The following is a 15,047-nucleotide window of genomic DNA, read 5'->3' on the forward strand; positions in this document are numbered from 1 at the left end:
TTTCAAATCAACACAGAAGTCAAACATGGTGATTCAGGAGGAATTATTGGATTGCCAACTCTATTTATAGTTAATCTGACTGAAAGAAACAGTTTAAGCACCAAATCATGAAAAATGATATTAAAGTCCATTCCACATTTTACAGCATGCCTTACATTACTTTAAGCATTTCCAGATTATGAAGGCAACACAACAAGATTCTTAAGATGGCATTTAACTATCATTCTAAAATCTTTTTGACAATATATGTACTAGAATATATCTCTAAGTTGACTGTTAGTCTATTTCTCATGTATGCATTAAGTTAAATTATGTCCCCTTACATAATCATTTTACCTTTATTGTGCTTTTCATTGTCAGAAAATCAAAACAATCAATGACATTTGCATGGAAAATGAATAAACTATTTAATCTTGCTGATAAACAGTCATAATTACATTCTTTGTCAAAAAAAATGTCTTGTCAGTGTAAAGAAACCCCTATTGCTATCTCTATTTCAGTCAAATATGAGGGCTAAATGAATAAGTAAGGACCCCCTAACCACTTGCTGGTTCCAAAAAAGCTCATACTGGTGTCATGTTACCACACAACTACAAATTAAACCTAAACAAAACTAGTAAAGCTGTACTTGTGTGAAAAAAAATAACAAATTATGCAATTTATTTATTTCGGTCAAAATAATAGGATGTACAGGCAAATAAAATATGTCGCGTCTCAAATTCCAGTGGTTGCACATGTGTCAGACACTGCGAAAAGTTAAAGCGAGCATTTATAATTAAAAATGTATTGCAAGTTACATAAAAATAATGAAGTTCTACTTTCTAGGTAAATTTTTACTTTATTACCCACAGATCAGGCAAAATTTGCTGAATCAGCAATTTTCACTCCCAGGGGTGGAATTTAAGGGCTGTTTTTATCATAGTTGCCCTTAATCAACTTTTTATTGATAAACTTACAAATTGCATAGGTAAAAAAAAATCCTTCATTGATTTAGTGTAAACATGTATATCCCCCTTAAGGTGGCACGGTAGTATTTCCTGGCCCATAAGGAATAATGATAGCCTTTATAGAATTTTCACCACTTTCTAACACTGCTAAAAATTCTACATTCACAGTTAACTGAAGTACTTTCATTTTACTATTCAGAAATGAATTTGAATATGTATCATGACCGTTTACTTTTTTTGCTATCTTTAAGAACCTAAGGCCACTAGTGCTTTTAGGTCTTTTATCGTACAGTGAATACAAAATTTAAAAAAATTCTCAAAAATTCATTTTCATCTGTATGTAAAATTATTTCATATTTTTCTACACCTGATTCATCCCTCAGTTTGGGAAAGTATGTTCAGTTGATACTGCATTTTTTGTCCAATCATAATGTTCAGATACATTGACTTAAGTAGGGTAAACAAAAGAGCAACCTAAATTCTGGAATGCAAATACTACCGTGCTACCTTAACCAAGACATTTCAAACTTGAAATCAGTCATGACACCTATGATGCATAGCCTTCTTACTATGTAACATATTACAATAAAGAATACTAGTCTGCACTTATTTCTTACCAAAAAAAAATGAAAGATAACACCCCTACCCCAGCTGGCAGATTTTCATTTTCTTATCATCTTACCATTTTTACTTAAGGAGTGAACAAAATCCAAATATATGATGTTTCAAATCAACACAGAAGTCAAACATGGTGATTCAGGAGGAATTATTGGATTGCCAACTCTATTTATAGTTAATCTGACTGAAAGAAACAGTTTAAGCACCAAATCATGAAAAATGATATTAAAGTCCATTCCACATTTTACAGCATGCCTTACATTACTTTAAGCATTTCCAGATTATGAAGGCAACACAACAAGATTCTTTAGATGGCATTTAACTATCATTCTAAAATCTTTTTGACAATATATGTACTAGAATATATCTCTAAGTTGACTGTTTGTCTATTTCTCATGTATGCATTAAGTTAAATTATGTCCCCTTACATAATCATTTTACCTTTATTGTGCTTTTCATTGTCAGAAAATCAAAACAATTAATGACATTTGCATGGAAAATGAATAAACTATTTAATCTTGCTGATAAACAGTCATAATTACATTCTTTGTCAAAAAAAATATGTCTTGTCAGTGTAAAGAAACCCCTATTGCTATCTCTATTTCAGTCAAATATGAGGGCTAAATGAATAAGTAAGGACCCCCTAACCACTTGCTGGTTCCAAAAAAGCTCATACTGGTGTCATGTTACCACACAACTACAAATTAAACCTAAACAAAACTAGTAAAGCTGTACTTGTGTGAAAAAAAATAACAAATTATGCAATTTATTTATTTCGGTCAAAATAATAGGATGTACAGGCAAATAAAATATGTCGCGTCTCAAATTCCAGTGGTTGCACATGTGTCAGACACTGCGAAAAGTTAAAGCGAGCATTTATAATTAAAAATGTATTGCAAGTTACATAAAAATAATGAAGTTCTACTTTCTAGGTAAATTTTTACTTTATTACCCACAGATCAGGCAAAATTTGCTGAATCAGCAATTTTCACTCCCAGGGGTGGAATTTAAGGGCTGTTTTTATCATAGTTGCCCTTAATCAACTTTTTATTGATAAACTTACAAATTGCATAGGTAAAAAAAAATCCTTCATTGATTTAGTGTAAACATGTATATCCCCCTTAACCAAGACATTTCAAACTTGAAATCAGTCATGACACCTATGATGCATAGCCTTCTTCTTATGTAACATATTACAATAAAGAATACTAGTCTGCACTTATTTCTTACCAAAAAAAAATGAAAGATTACACCCCTACCCCAGCTGGCAGATTTTCATTTTCTTATCATCTTACCATTTTTACTTAAGGAGTGAACAAAATCCAAATATATGATGTTTCAAATCAACACAGAAGTCAAACATGGTGATTCAGGAGGAATTATTGGATTGCCAACTCTATTTATAGTTAATCTGACTGAAAGAAACAGTTTAAGCACCAAATCATGAAAAATGGTATTAAAGTCCATTCCACATTTTACAGCATGCCTTACATTACTTTAAGCATTTCCAGATTATGAAGGCAACACAACAAGATTCTTTAGATGGCATTTAACTATCATTCTAAAATCTTTTTGACAATATATGTACTAGAATATATCTCTAAGTTGACTGTTTGTCTATTTCTCATGTATGCATTAAGTTAAATTATGTCCCCTTACATAATCATTTTACCTTTATTGTGCTTTTCATTGTCAGAAAATCAAAACAATTAATGACATTTGCATGGAAAATGAATAAACTATTTAATCTTGCTGATAAACAGTCATAATTACATTCTTTGTCAAAAAAAATATGTCTTGTCAGTGTAAAGAAACCCCTATTGCTATCTCTATTTCAGTCAAATATGAGGGCTAAATGAATAAGTAAGGACCCCCTAACCACTTGCTGGTTCCAAAAAAGCTCATACTGGTGTCATGTTACCACACAACTACAAATTAAACCTAAACAAAACTAGTAAAGCTGTACTTGTGTGAAAAAAAATAACAAATTATGCAATTTATTTATTTCGGTCAAAATAATAGGATGTACAGGCAAATAAAATATGTCGCGTCTCAAATTCCAGTGGTTGCACATGTGTCAGACACTGCGAAAAGTTAAAGCGAGCATTTATAATTAAAAATGTATTGCAAGTTACATAAAAATAATGAAGTTCTACTTTCTAGGTAAATTTTTACTTTATTACCCACAGATCAGGCAAAATTTGCTGAATCAGCAATTTTCACTCCCAGGGGTGGAATTTAAGGGCTGTTTTTATCATAGTTGCCCTTAATCAACTTTTTATTGATAAACTTACAAATTGCATAGGTAAAAAAAAATCCTTCATTGATTTAGTGTAAACATGTATATCCCCCTTAACCAAGACATTTCAAACTTGAAATCAGTCATGACACCTATGATGCATAGCCTTCTTACTATGTAACATATTACAATAAAGAATACTAGTCTGCACTTATTTCTTACCAAAAAAAAATGAAAGATTACACCCCTACCCCAGCTGGCAGATTTTCATTTTCTTATCATCTTACCATTTTTACTTAAGGAGTGAACAAAATCCAAATATATGATGTTTCAAATCAACACAGAAGTCAAACATGGTGATTCAGGAGGAATTATTGGATTGCCAACTCTATTTATAGTTAATCTGACTGAAAGAAACAGTTTAAGCACCAAATCATGAAAAATGATATTAAAGTCCATTCCACATTTTACAGCATGCCTTACATTACTTTAAGCATTTCCAGATTATGAAGGCAACACAACAAGATTCTTTAGATGGCATTTAACTATCATTCTAAAATCTTTTTGACAATATATGTACTAGAATATATCTCTAAGTTGACTGTTTGTCTATTTCTCATGTATGCATTAAGTTAAATTATGTCCCCTTACATAATCATTTTACCTTTATTGTGCTTTTCATTGTCAGAAAATCAAAACAATTAATGACATTTGCATGGAAAATGAATAAACTATTTAATCTTGCTGATAAACAGTCATAATTACATTCTTTGTCAAAAAAAATGTCTTGTCAGTGTAAAGAAACCCCTATTGCTATCTCTATTTCAGTCAAATATGAGGGCTAAATGAATAAGTAAGGATCCCCTAACCACTTGTTGGTTCCAAAAAAGCTCATACTGGTGTCATGTTACCACACAACTACAAATTAAACCTAAACAAAACTAGTAAAGCTGTACTTGTGTGAAAAAAAATAACAAATTATGCAATTTATTTATTTCGGTCAAAATAATAGGATGTACAGGCAAATAAAATATGTCGCGTCTCAAATTCCAGTGGTTGCACATGTGTCAGACACTGCGAAAAGTTAAAGCGAGCATTTATAATTAAAAATGTATTGCAAGTTACATAAAAATAATGAAGTTCTACTTTCTAGGTAAATTTTTACTTTATTACCCACAGATCAGGCAAAATTTGCTGAATCAGCAATTTTCACTCCCAGGGGTGGAATTTAAGGGCTGTTTTTATCATAGTTGCCCTTAATCAACTTTTTATTGATAAACTTACAAATTGCATAGGTAAAAAAAAATCCTTCATTGATTTAGTGTAAACATGTATATCCCCCTAAAAGGCTACCGATTAAACACTATAATTAGATTCGTTGAATATTGTTTTTATTGGTATTGATTGATTTTGTTATCAGTGAATTAAAATTTAACTAATTAAAATATTGTTTTCATGTAGTTTTACATAAAATAAAATCTGTCGATACCTGTATCTTGGCATTGCACAGGGTTATGTTTTTCTTTGACTGTTAACGACGTCTTTACGATAAATCAATTTGATGTTGGATGTGTACTGATTGATATTTTAGTCTGAGATTCATGAATTTTTTTATTAGTTGTTATTGGATTGAACTAGCTGTCAGTAACTGCGAGTACTCTCAGATCTGTACTTATTGTCTTTTTGTTGTGGTGATGTATAAGTACCCTGCCACGTCCACTCTAAAGCCAGATCATTTAATTTCACATTCAGATATATTGATGATGTTCTTTCCGTAAACAATCTAAACTTTTCTGATTGGGTTCCATTAATATATTCTCCAGAACTAGAAATTAAAGAAACAACAGACACGGCTTCTTCCGCCTCATTTTTAGACTTATACCTCGAATTTGACATCAGCGGTCAACTCAGTACCAGAATCTATCGAGACGATTTTTATTTTGAAATTATCAGTTTCCCCCACCTAAGTAGCAATATACCAACTTCACCTGCATATGGGATATACATTTCCTAACTCATTTGGTATCAAGAGCTTGCAGCTGCTACTCAGACTTTGTAAAACGTCACCAGTGTCTGAGCAAAAAGTTGATGAACCAGAGTTATGTCAAAGAACGTCTCGTCCTTTTTCTAAAAAAGTTCATCGGAAGATACCAAGACCTTGTTGATAAATATTCCGTATCAACTTCACAAATAATACATGATGGTCTTGGTGTATAGATTCTAGGTACTGACGTTGTTTATCATCTTAGTGTTCTTTTATTTGTCTTTGTAAATTATTAACGCTTACTGTTTGGTCCATTTTTGGTAATATCCTTTAGAAGTGGCTCGGTACTTGTACATCCCGCCATTGTGTTGTTGTGCTGTTGTCATTTTTTGTATTCTTGTGTTTCAATGTTGCGTATGTGCTTTGTCTATATTCCATTTTGTTTTTCTTTGTTGACATATTTGTTTGTTTTTATAGTTATTGAGATTATAACACAATGTTGACTGCTGTACCCCTATTTTTGACATTTTTACCAATCATGTCTGTTTGTTTTGTTCACAGATTGTCGTCAATATAATGGAATTTTATGCATTTGTCATACAAGTGAGAGGTTTAGCTAGCTTTAAAACCTGGTTTAATCCACCATTTTCTACATAAGAAAATGCCTGTATCAAGTCAGGAATATGACAGTTGTTTTCCATTCGTTTGATGTGTTTGAGCTTTTGATTTTGCCAATTGTTAAGGGACTTTCCGTTTTAAATTTTCCTTGGATTTCGGTAATTTTGTTGTTTTACTTTTTGTTAGATGTATTTCTACTTTGTATTGATCTGATGAGTTGAGCCCTTTTCAACTGATTTTTATGGTTTGTTCTTATGTTGTACTGTTACGCCACTGTCCCAGGTTAGGGGGAAAACGAGGGGGGCGCCTTCAAACTAGTTTAACCCCGTCACATTCTGTATGTGCCTGTCCCAAGTCAGGAGCCTGTAATTCAGCGGTTGTCGTTTGTTACTGTATATCATATCTATTTTTCGTTCATTATTTTGTATATAAATCAGGCCGTTAGTTTTCTCGTTTGAATTGTTTTACATTTGTCATTTCGGGGCATTTATAGTTGACTATGCGGTATGGGTTTTACTCATTGTTGAAGGCCGTACGGTGACCTATAGTTGTTAATTTCTGTGTCGTTTGGTCTCTTGTGGAGAGTTGTCTCATTGTCAATCATACCACATCTTCTTATTTTTATAATGTATGAATGCTAAAATCTTCTGTTTGTAAATGCAGCATCCATAATTTATTTTTTCAATTGAAGAACACAGAAATCTTCCCATGGCTTATGAAAAAAGGAAATCTCTTCATATTTAATTTCAGCTTTTGTGAGCTTTAAACATAATTACTTACAAACCTGAGAAGCTTCAATTGAAATTTACTTTGACAAAACTACTTTTAGTTATATTAATTTATTTTAATCACATTCAAATGATGCTTAATTTGAAAACAGTTTTTTGATATGTAATTGGTAAGTAATACAGAAGCTTTGTCACACTGTTCATTTATTTTTTTTAGAAGTTGTATCATCTCTTTTTCTCTGGGAATCACATGTTTTTGCCAAGACACACAGATCTGTGAAAAGAAACAAAAATACAAATAACAGATACAAAACTAAGTTAATGTTGAATTTTAGAATATCATAGTATCTACAATGTGGGGAAAATGTACACGTCTACACAGTTGCGGACTCAGAGAGGGACTAAGGGAGCGTAACCCCCCCGCCCCAATTCTGAATCCGAGCCGACTGCTAAATGTAGCTGGGGGAGACGTAGCTAAGCTAGCAACAGTTTCAAAAGTATTTGGTATTACGATGCCTTGGATAGAACCCATGTCCTCCTTAATCCCTTGAGACAAGCACACATCACGAGACCACCGATACAAATCCAGAACTTCTAAGTGTGTCAGATGTTTTAATTATGTTTTAGCTAACACAATCCATAGCATAGTAGTTTAATATTGTCAAAGCAATCATGTTATTTATCTTTGCTTCTGCAAACATCTACATTTCTGAAAATAAATTCTAAAATGGAACTTGATTGACACAAAATTTAAACCTTGTACATACAGTATGAAAAAGGGAGAAATAGAATTTTTTTATGTTTGGATTATTCAGGCAAATATGAACTGAGTGTACGTCACTAAAATAGCGACCTGACGACAAAAGTGGCCAGAACACATCAAAAGGGAAATATGCAGTCTTCAACAATAATCTGAAAAGATGCATGCATGTTTCTCGTCATTTCATGCCATTAAACAAAAGTTAATTTTTTTTTTAATTTCTCTTCAAGAAAACGTCCTCATATCGCAAAGTTTCCAGATCGTTTAACAGATGGACAAATACTGCGTTATTGTTTTCAATAATTGAAGCATTAACCTTAACTACTGAATTTAGAATGGTTTTTGTTCAATAAGTATATCAATACTAACCAATACCGACATTGGTGATATCTCCTGATACTTCGAATGCTATTAGTAATGCAATCAATACTTACAGTTTCGTCCTTTGATACCATGCTTTCTCTCAAAGTCAAAACTTCTACCATACATCATGAACATTTTCTCAAGAATTTTAGTTTGTCCCGTTGTTAATACCTGTAATTGATACAAATGATGTAATAAATACGAATGAGAAAGAAATCTTATTTTTTTTGTCTCGCCTGCGACAAAATCTCGGAGGCGAGACGTAGGCGTAACGATCAAAATAACGCACAGGCGAGACACATCTTTGTGTCAAAAGTTTATTTACTAGAATGTAATAACACAAACAGGTTGTTGGTTGGAGGTAATGATTGACTTTCATAAGATTTCAAATTTAAGTTTACAAGATGATTGACAAATATGGAGGATGTTTTATTATTAGTATTCCTTTAGCAAAGCTTGAAGAAGTTCCAGCTTGATGTTTTCTCCACATGTACATTTTATTTTGTACCTTGTGGTTTTAAAACATTAATTTACAAGCCACTTAAAAGGCCTTTAAGCTAAAAAAAAATGTATATTTTGGAAGAATATCAATATATATACCGATTAAATTTTATTTAGCAAGAACTATTTTTAATTTGGTATTTAAAAAAGACATTGTACATGATACTTCTAAACATAACAATGAATAAATTATTGGAACAAAGACATTAAATCATAAGGTGAAAGTTTTGCTGCAGCAAAAAATGAAAAAAAAAAAATGATTTCCGCAACTTAGGATTTGTTTTTCTTTTTGTAATTAAAATACATGTTGGTTAACTTTTTTTACTCAGTCTATGTACCTATCTTGTCAACAACTATTAAGGTTTAACACTGGAAATTTTGTAATATCATCTATATCGTTATTATATTATCTGATGACCTAACCAAAGGCCTGTGGTATAAAGATTATAATATGTCATGCGGAACGATTTAAATTGTAAAATAACATCACTACCTTATCATTTCTAATGAGTTGTAGTTTAATTGGCGTCCATCTAACCTTGCGCACTTAAGCAAATAAAATATGTTTAAATTACTGAATGTCCAATAAGAAATGTTTGAAGCTTGTCACTCTCTATCTTTAGTTAAAAGGTAACTGAACTATTTATATTGAATTGATGATTGGTTATTGGTTGCTTAACGTCCATTTGCAAATATTTCATGCATGTTCAGGACGAGAACAAATTAACAATATATACAATAGTTAGGTTCTGTAATAGCTAGAGGAGATCAGGGATAAAGGCCGGAGAAATTTAAAGCGCCACTGTATAATGAGGGTATATTGGATAGAGAGAGACATTTTGCCTTGCAACATGCCACCTATAGCTTCGGACACCTCAAAAAGTTTTTCGACTGATTTTAATCATTAGCTTGAAAACGAGTAAAGCGACCCCTCTTTTTTGAAATGGCATTTGGCCATATTACGAGTGAAGATTATGTGTACAAATTTTTATGAACAAATCACCGATATTTTTTATATGGGTTAATTGAATTTCATGATTTTTAAAAGCAATGTTGATATGATTAAAAACGTAAAAGCTGAAAATGTAGATTTTACAGGAAAAAAAATTCACCATAAACAAATTTGGTCATCTAAGAGGTTGAATAAAGGGTATACCAAAGAATATAAGATAGAAATAAACAACAAGAAACCTATCATTTGAAGGTAAAAGAAAGATTTTAACAATGCAATATACTGCACATTGGTTAACATTTTGTCATCTTACATTGTACATTTTATTCATATAGAATTAGCCAAAAAAATATTTGCCACTATAAACATGTATCACTAAATTCATTTAAACTTGATGATTTACTAGATGTTTAATTATATAAGTAATACCCATACCGGATCACTTTAAAGAGAAGTCATTTTTTTGTATTATTGTGATTGATTGTTATTAGCTATATGACTGACTGAATGAATATTTTTATACTAAAGTGCAACCTGAATTATAACAAACAATTGTATTCAAATATACAAGTGATTTTCAGCCAGCCAAATAGGCTTATAAAGCACTGTCTTGATATGATACGCATTATGTTTTCATTATTGTAAAGAAAAATAAATAAATAAATAAAGTTCAAATTTAGACGAAAATATAGTAAGGCACGATATCAATTGATCACAGATTGTCTGATAGTAAAACAGTTCAAAATAAAGTTAGAAAAAAGCTCGCTGTAATTACAAAATGAATGTTTTAATCTGATGTTCACTGGTAGCGTATTTAAATCTATGTCGTAATTGTCTTGGATGTCATTGAATAGTGTTGTTCTCAATTGTTCGTAGCGTTTACAATACAACATAAAATGGGGTTCGTCCTCTATGTATTGAGATTTGCACATTTTACATAGGCGTTGGTCAAGTAGCACATTTCGAAATCTGCCCTTTTCAACCTCTAAAGGTAAAGTTCCGCTTCGCATCCTGGCTATCATAGATCTTTCTTGTCTCGACAAACATTTTTCAACTATGGCTCTACCTTGTAATCAGATTTAATGTTTTTGTAAGTGCGTTATTTAGGCATATCTTCTAACGCATTTAACCACTGCTGATGATGGGTTTCAATGAGTTTGTCCTTAACACATATATACCTGCACTTGCATAGTTATGCTCATCTGTATTGAAGTTAAGCATAAATACACTTGTAACAAACAAAATACGAATAACATAAAACGTAAAACATATACTAGCATACAACAAATTTTACAACAATCATATGCATTAAATAACTAAACTGCAAGAGTTTTACTGTCGGCCTGAAAAGTGCGGATTTCTGTACCCAAACTTCACTACAGATCAAATCAGAGTTTTGCCATAAATAATGCACATCTTCAACAAATTAACGTGGCAAAAATGTGTGTTGGAGTCAATATGAAACCTTTTATATCGTGTTCTGGTTGCCAATAAGACATATATCCTAATGTCTAAGATCATACCTCATTAGACAAAAAAAAAAAAAAAAAAAAAAAAAAAAAAAAAAAAAAACTGTATGAAAGAAAACTAAAAGAACTATAGAAAAACAAACCGTGAAAATAAAAAAACAAAACAAAACTACAACAAATTGACTGTTAACATTATCTGTAAATAACAAGTAAATGTAATACGAAAATCTAACTTGTAATAACTTTCGAAAGCTTAAATTATGAAGAAAATAATCATTGTGTTTATAAAGATAATATTTAAGGTAGAATATTTTTCTCAATCTTACCGGTTTTTGTTTTTCTCCAAATTCCTTCGGAGCTGCGTCCAAAATAGAAGAGAGCATGAACAAAGCAAACATGATAAATGCAATTTTCAACAAAACACCCATCCTTTACAAACGTATATCTTCTTCTCTGTCCAAAGAAATCTTTACTTCTATTTAATATTCGCGTTTACTACTTTCATTTAAAAAATCATTCATGCATGTTTCATTTAGTCTGACCAAAACAGACCCCATGTGGTTCTATTTATAAAAGTTTTTATGTATTAAAACCATATAATCCTTTCACTATACCAAGTGTATCATACTATTTAATTTCTGTCCTTTATCCTTCTTAATGAATACCAACCGCGTGTCTGTCGTACTCAATATTTGTATATACATGTTTTGAAAGACTGGTACTGCAAAAAAGTGACCTATGCGTCTCATGACCATTCGAAAGATACTGGCTTTATATATAATTCTACTAGATTGATCCCGGCTTGATATTCAGTTCAACCCTTGTATGCAGCGATAAACAACCATATATCCGTCAGAAAATAAAATAGCATCACATAGTTAAAAGTAAAATAGGTTTGTTAACTTGACTTGGATGGGCAGTTGTCTAATTGACACTCATACCACATCTTGGTCCATTATGATGATTTATTTTACATTTTGCATGTTTCATGAGCATGTCGACTGATCCGTGTGAATAATAGGTATGTTGACGCGAAAAAAACGAACTTAGATAAGTGGTCTTTTCAAGTTGATACATCAGATTACTTCAGAATATCACTTACACCTATACACTGTGTAAAAAGCCATAAATAAACCGTTCCTCATTGTGGTACAAACGTAAAAGCAGCTGTATCTATCGGGTTCCAAAGAATTAATCTGTGACTCGCCGAAAAAAAAAGACAAGATCATGAGTATTCCGAATCTTTAAAGGACGTTTACGAAATATCCATATGTTAATGTAAATAGAAAATATTTACGATTTTTTCAGAACATTTAAATAGAAACTCATCTATTTGCTGTATATGTAGACGTTGTTTTTGCCTAAGCCTCATAATTGTAGGGTGCCCAAAAAGTCCTCTAGTTAACGAGTTTTAGTTAACGGATAACACACGGCTAAGTATTTGTGCAAATTATAGGAAAATCATTATATTTTACAATCATGGTTGTCGTCGTAAGTTCCCATCGTCACGATTTTCTAAATTTCGTGTTTTTACAAGGTACCCCCAGATACCGTATTGTACGGAGAATCTTTAACATGAAAAATAGAATTATTACGCTCTTTGTTAGTGGTAAAAATAATACTTATAATATAGTTTATACTTTAAATATATCATACAACAAAAGCGGAAAGTATTCCAGTGATTTAAGTATAATTATTTCAGCATTTTAGTAAGACTAAAATTTTATCCCGAAATTTACCACATTTTCATAGAAAGCAAAATTATCACGTGTATCATCACGATATTTTTAAATCTAATTAAAGCAATAAGACACGGTGCATGTGTATACCAGATTTCATGTGTGAAATAATAGTTGTTTTGAAAAAAAATAGCAATTTAAAACACAAATTGAGTCTACATTTTGGCATTGATTAAACACGGATTATTCCTCGACATTAATCATTTTGTTGCTTACACTATTAGGTCATTAACAAGGACAGTGGTCACTCAATATATATTTCTCATTTGTGCTTGTTGTGTGGTTGATTTATTTGTTTTGAATAGCCAGCCTTCTTTGTAAATTGTTATTTTCTTCGGAGGAATATGTTATGTGTCTGTTTTTCAATACTTTAAACTTTTTTATTGAATATATATTTTTTTTATAATTGTAGTGTAAGAATCAAATCGGTCGATTTCGTTTCACACCCGGAATATGGCACATCAAGTCCAGGTTATGGTCTTGCATGATGTTTTCGACCTATACTCCATCGGTGTGATCGACAACAAAAATGTATCACCGTTCGTGCTATAAATTATACTCCAGCAGACACAACTGCAATAATTTCTAAGCTGAATTGGCAATAGGTTGTCCGAGCTGAAGCCAATGATCTATATGTGACAATTTTTTTTCATCGGTTGCTACGCATACTTATTTTTTTCCGCGGCCTTTCTGCACGTAAATTTATTTTTACTTTTATACACATTTATATCCTCAACTATCCTGCATTTTATGTTGCAGAGTATTCATTTTCATCCGGTCTTGTGCAAAGTCATTTATTTTCAGTTCACACCAGGCCAAGTTATTGATTTTCAAAATCCTCCTCCCCTCTCTCCTTTCGAAATCAGATGAACTCTGCCACAAAGACATGTACACTTTGCTACCATTCGGATTCCATACATCAAATATATTTGACCCACTACTTATAGTACCTGAGATAAGGACTTGACCACTGAAACTTAACCTTGTTCACTGATCCACGAAATAAGGTCGAGGTCAGGTGAACCATGTATGACCAATATAGACCTTGCAAGGATACCATATATTAGTAACCAAATATAGTTATCCTAGAACTCATGATAAAAGAGATACGCAGGATACCAAAGGGACATTCAAACTCACAAGTGAGACATTCACATGACGAAAAAAATCTATACAGTTTTTTAACAGTCACTAAACCATGAAAATGAGATGAAGGACAATGATTATATGACAGATGGGAACTTCGAAACACAATAGATCTATATACAAAGTATGAATGATCCGATTTCTCTACCCTTTGCAATATAAGGATATACGAAAAGTTTACGGTGTTGCCGCCGCCACCATTAGATTGTATGCTGTATGCCTCGCATTCTGCGACTTGCTTCGAATGTGATTTAAAGAAGAACAACCGAAATTAGCTCTCTAACCTAAACCTGGTCGGTAGGCTTTCAACTTAACAGCAGACAATGAAACGTAATAGCTACTGCTAGCTTCGGCAATTTTTCTGTGTTGTTTCAATCTGATTAAAATTCTGATCTATATTAAATCCCGTGCCCTTGTATATAAGTTCATATGAGAATAACGAATCATGGATCTATATTTTAATAGATTGATGTTGTTTACAACCCTCTTTTTGTAGATAATCTTTAACTTCATGTCAATTGTAGGCCACTTTATGCTCAATAAGGCATATAAGTGTGTAAGATTTAGTGATTAACCTGTCATTTTGTTTTCATATAAACTTTAACTAACAGAAACCCTCCCCCTATTCGCCGTTTGCAGTCTTTCTTATTTCTATAAAGCAAAGATATACCCAGACCTGCTAATTCAATCCATTCTGCGTTAATATTACACCAGTTTTGAAACTATGTACAATTTAATGATCTTTCACACTCACCAAAAGAAAATTGGATATTTACCAAGAAAATCTTTACGAACACCCTCTAACAAAAGACGGAAAATAACATTTTGGCAGGGTAACTTATAAATGTTAATATCTAAAAAAAACACCTCTAGAGATCACTTGTATGGAATCTTATGAAAAAATTCCGAATTTAGAAATTTTAATAGGTCAAGGTCACTGTTATTTAACAGCTGAATGAAAATTGTAAATGTGTACCCTATAA

General features: G+C 31.9%; 1 long non-coding RNA gene across 1 annotated transcript; it reads right to left on the reverse strand.

Annotated features, from left to right (window-relative positions):
* Positions 1-7,081: 7,081 nt before the first annotated feature.
* On the reverse strand, positions 7,082-11,620 carry LOC127723247 (uncharacterized). Its single transcript, XR_007991953.1, has 3 exons — positions 11,506-11,620; positions 8,329-8,428; positions 7,082-7,408 (listed from the first exon to the last, which is right to left on the reverse strand). It is a non-coding gene; the product is annotated as an uncharacterized LOC127723247 (long non-coding RNA).
* Positions 11,621-15,047: the final 3,427 nt, after the last annotated feature.

Source organism: Mytilus californianus, unplaced genomic scaffold, assembly GCF_021869535.1.
Source record: "Mytilus californianus isolate M0D057914Y unplaced genomic scaffold, xbMytCali1.0.p SCAF_13, whole genome shotgun sequence".
Lineage (NCBI taxonomy): Eukaryota > Metazoa > Mollusca > Bivalvia > Mytilida > Mytilidae > Mytilus > Mytilus californianus.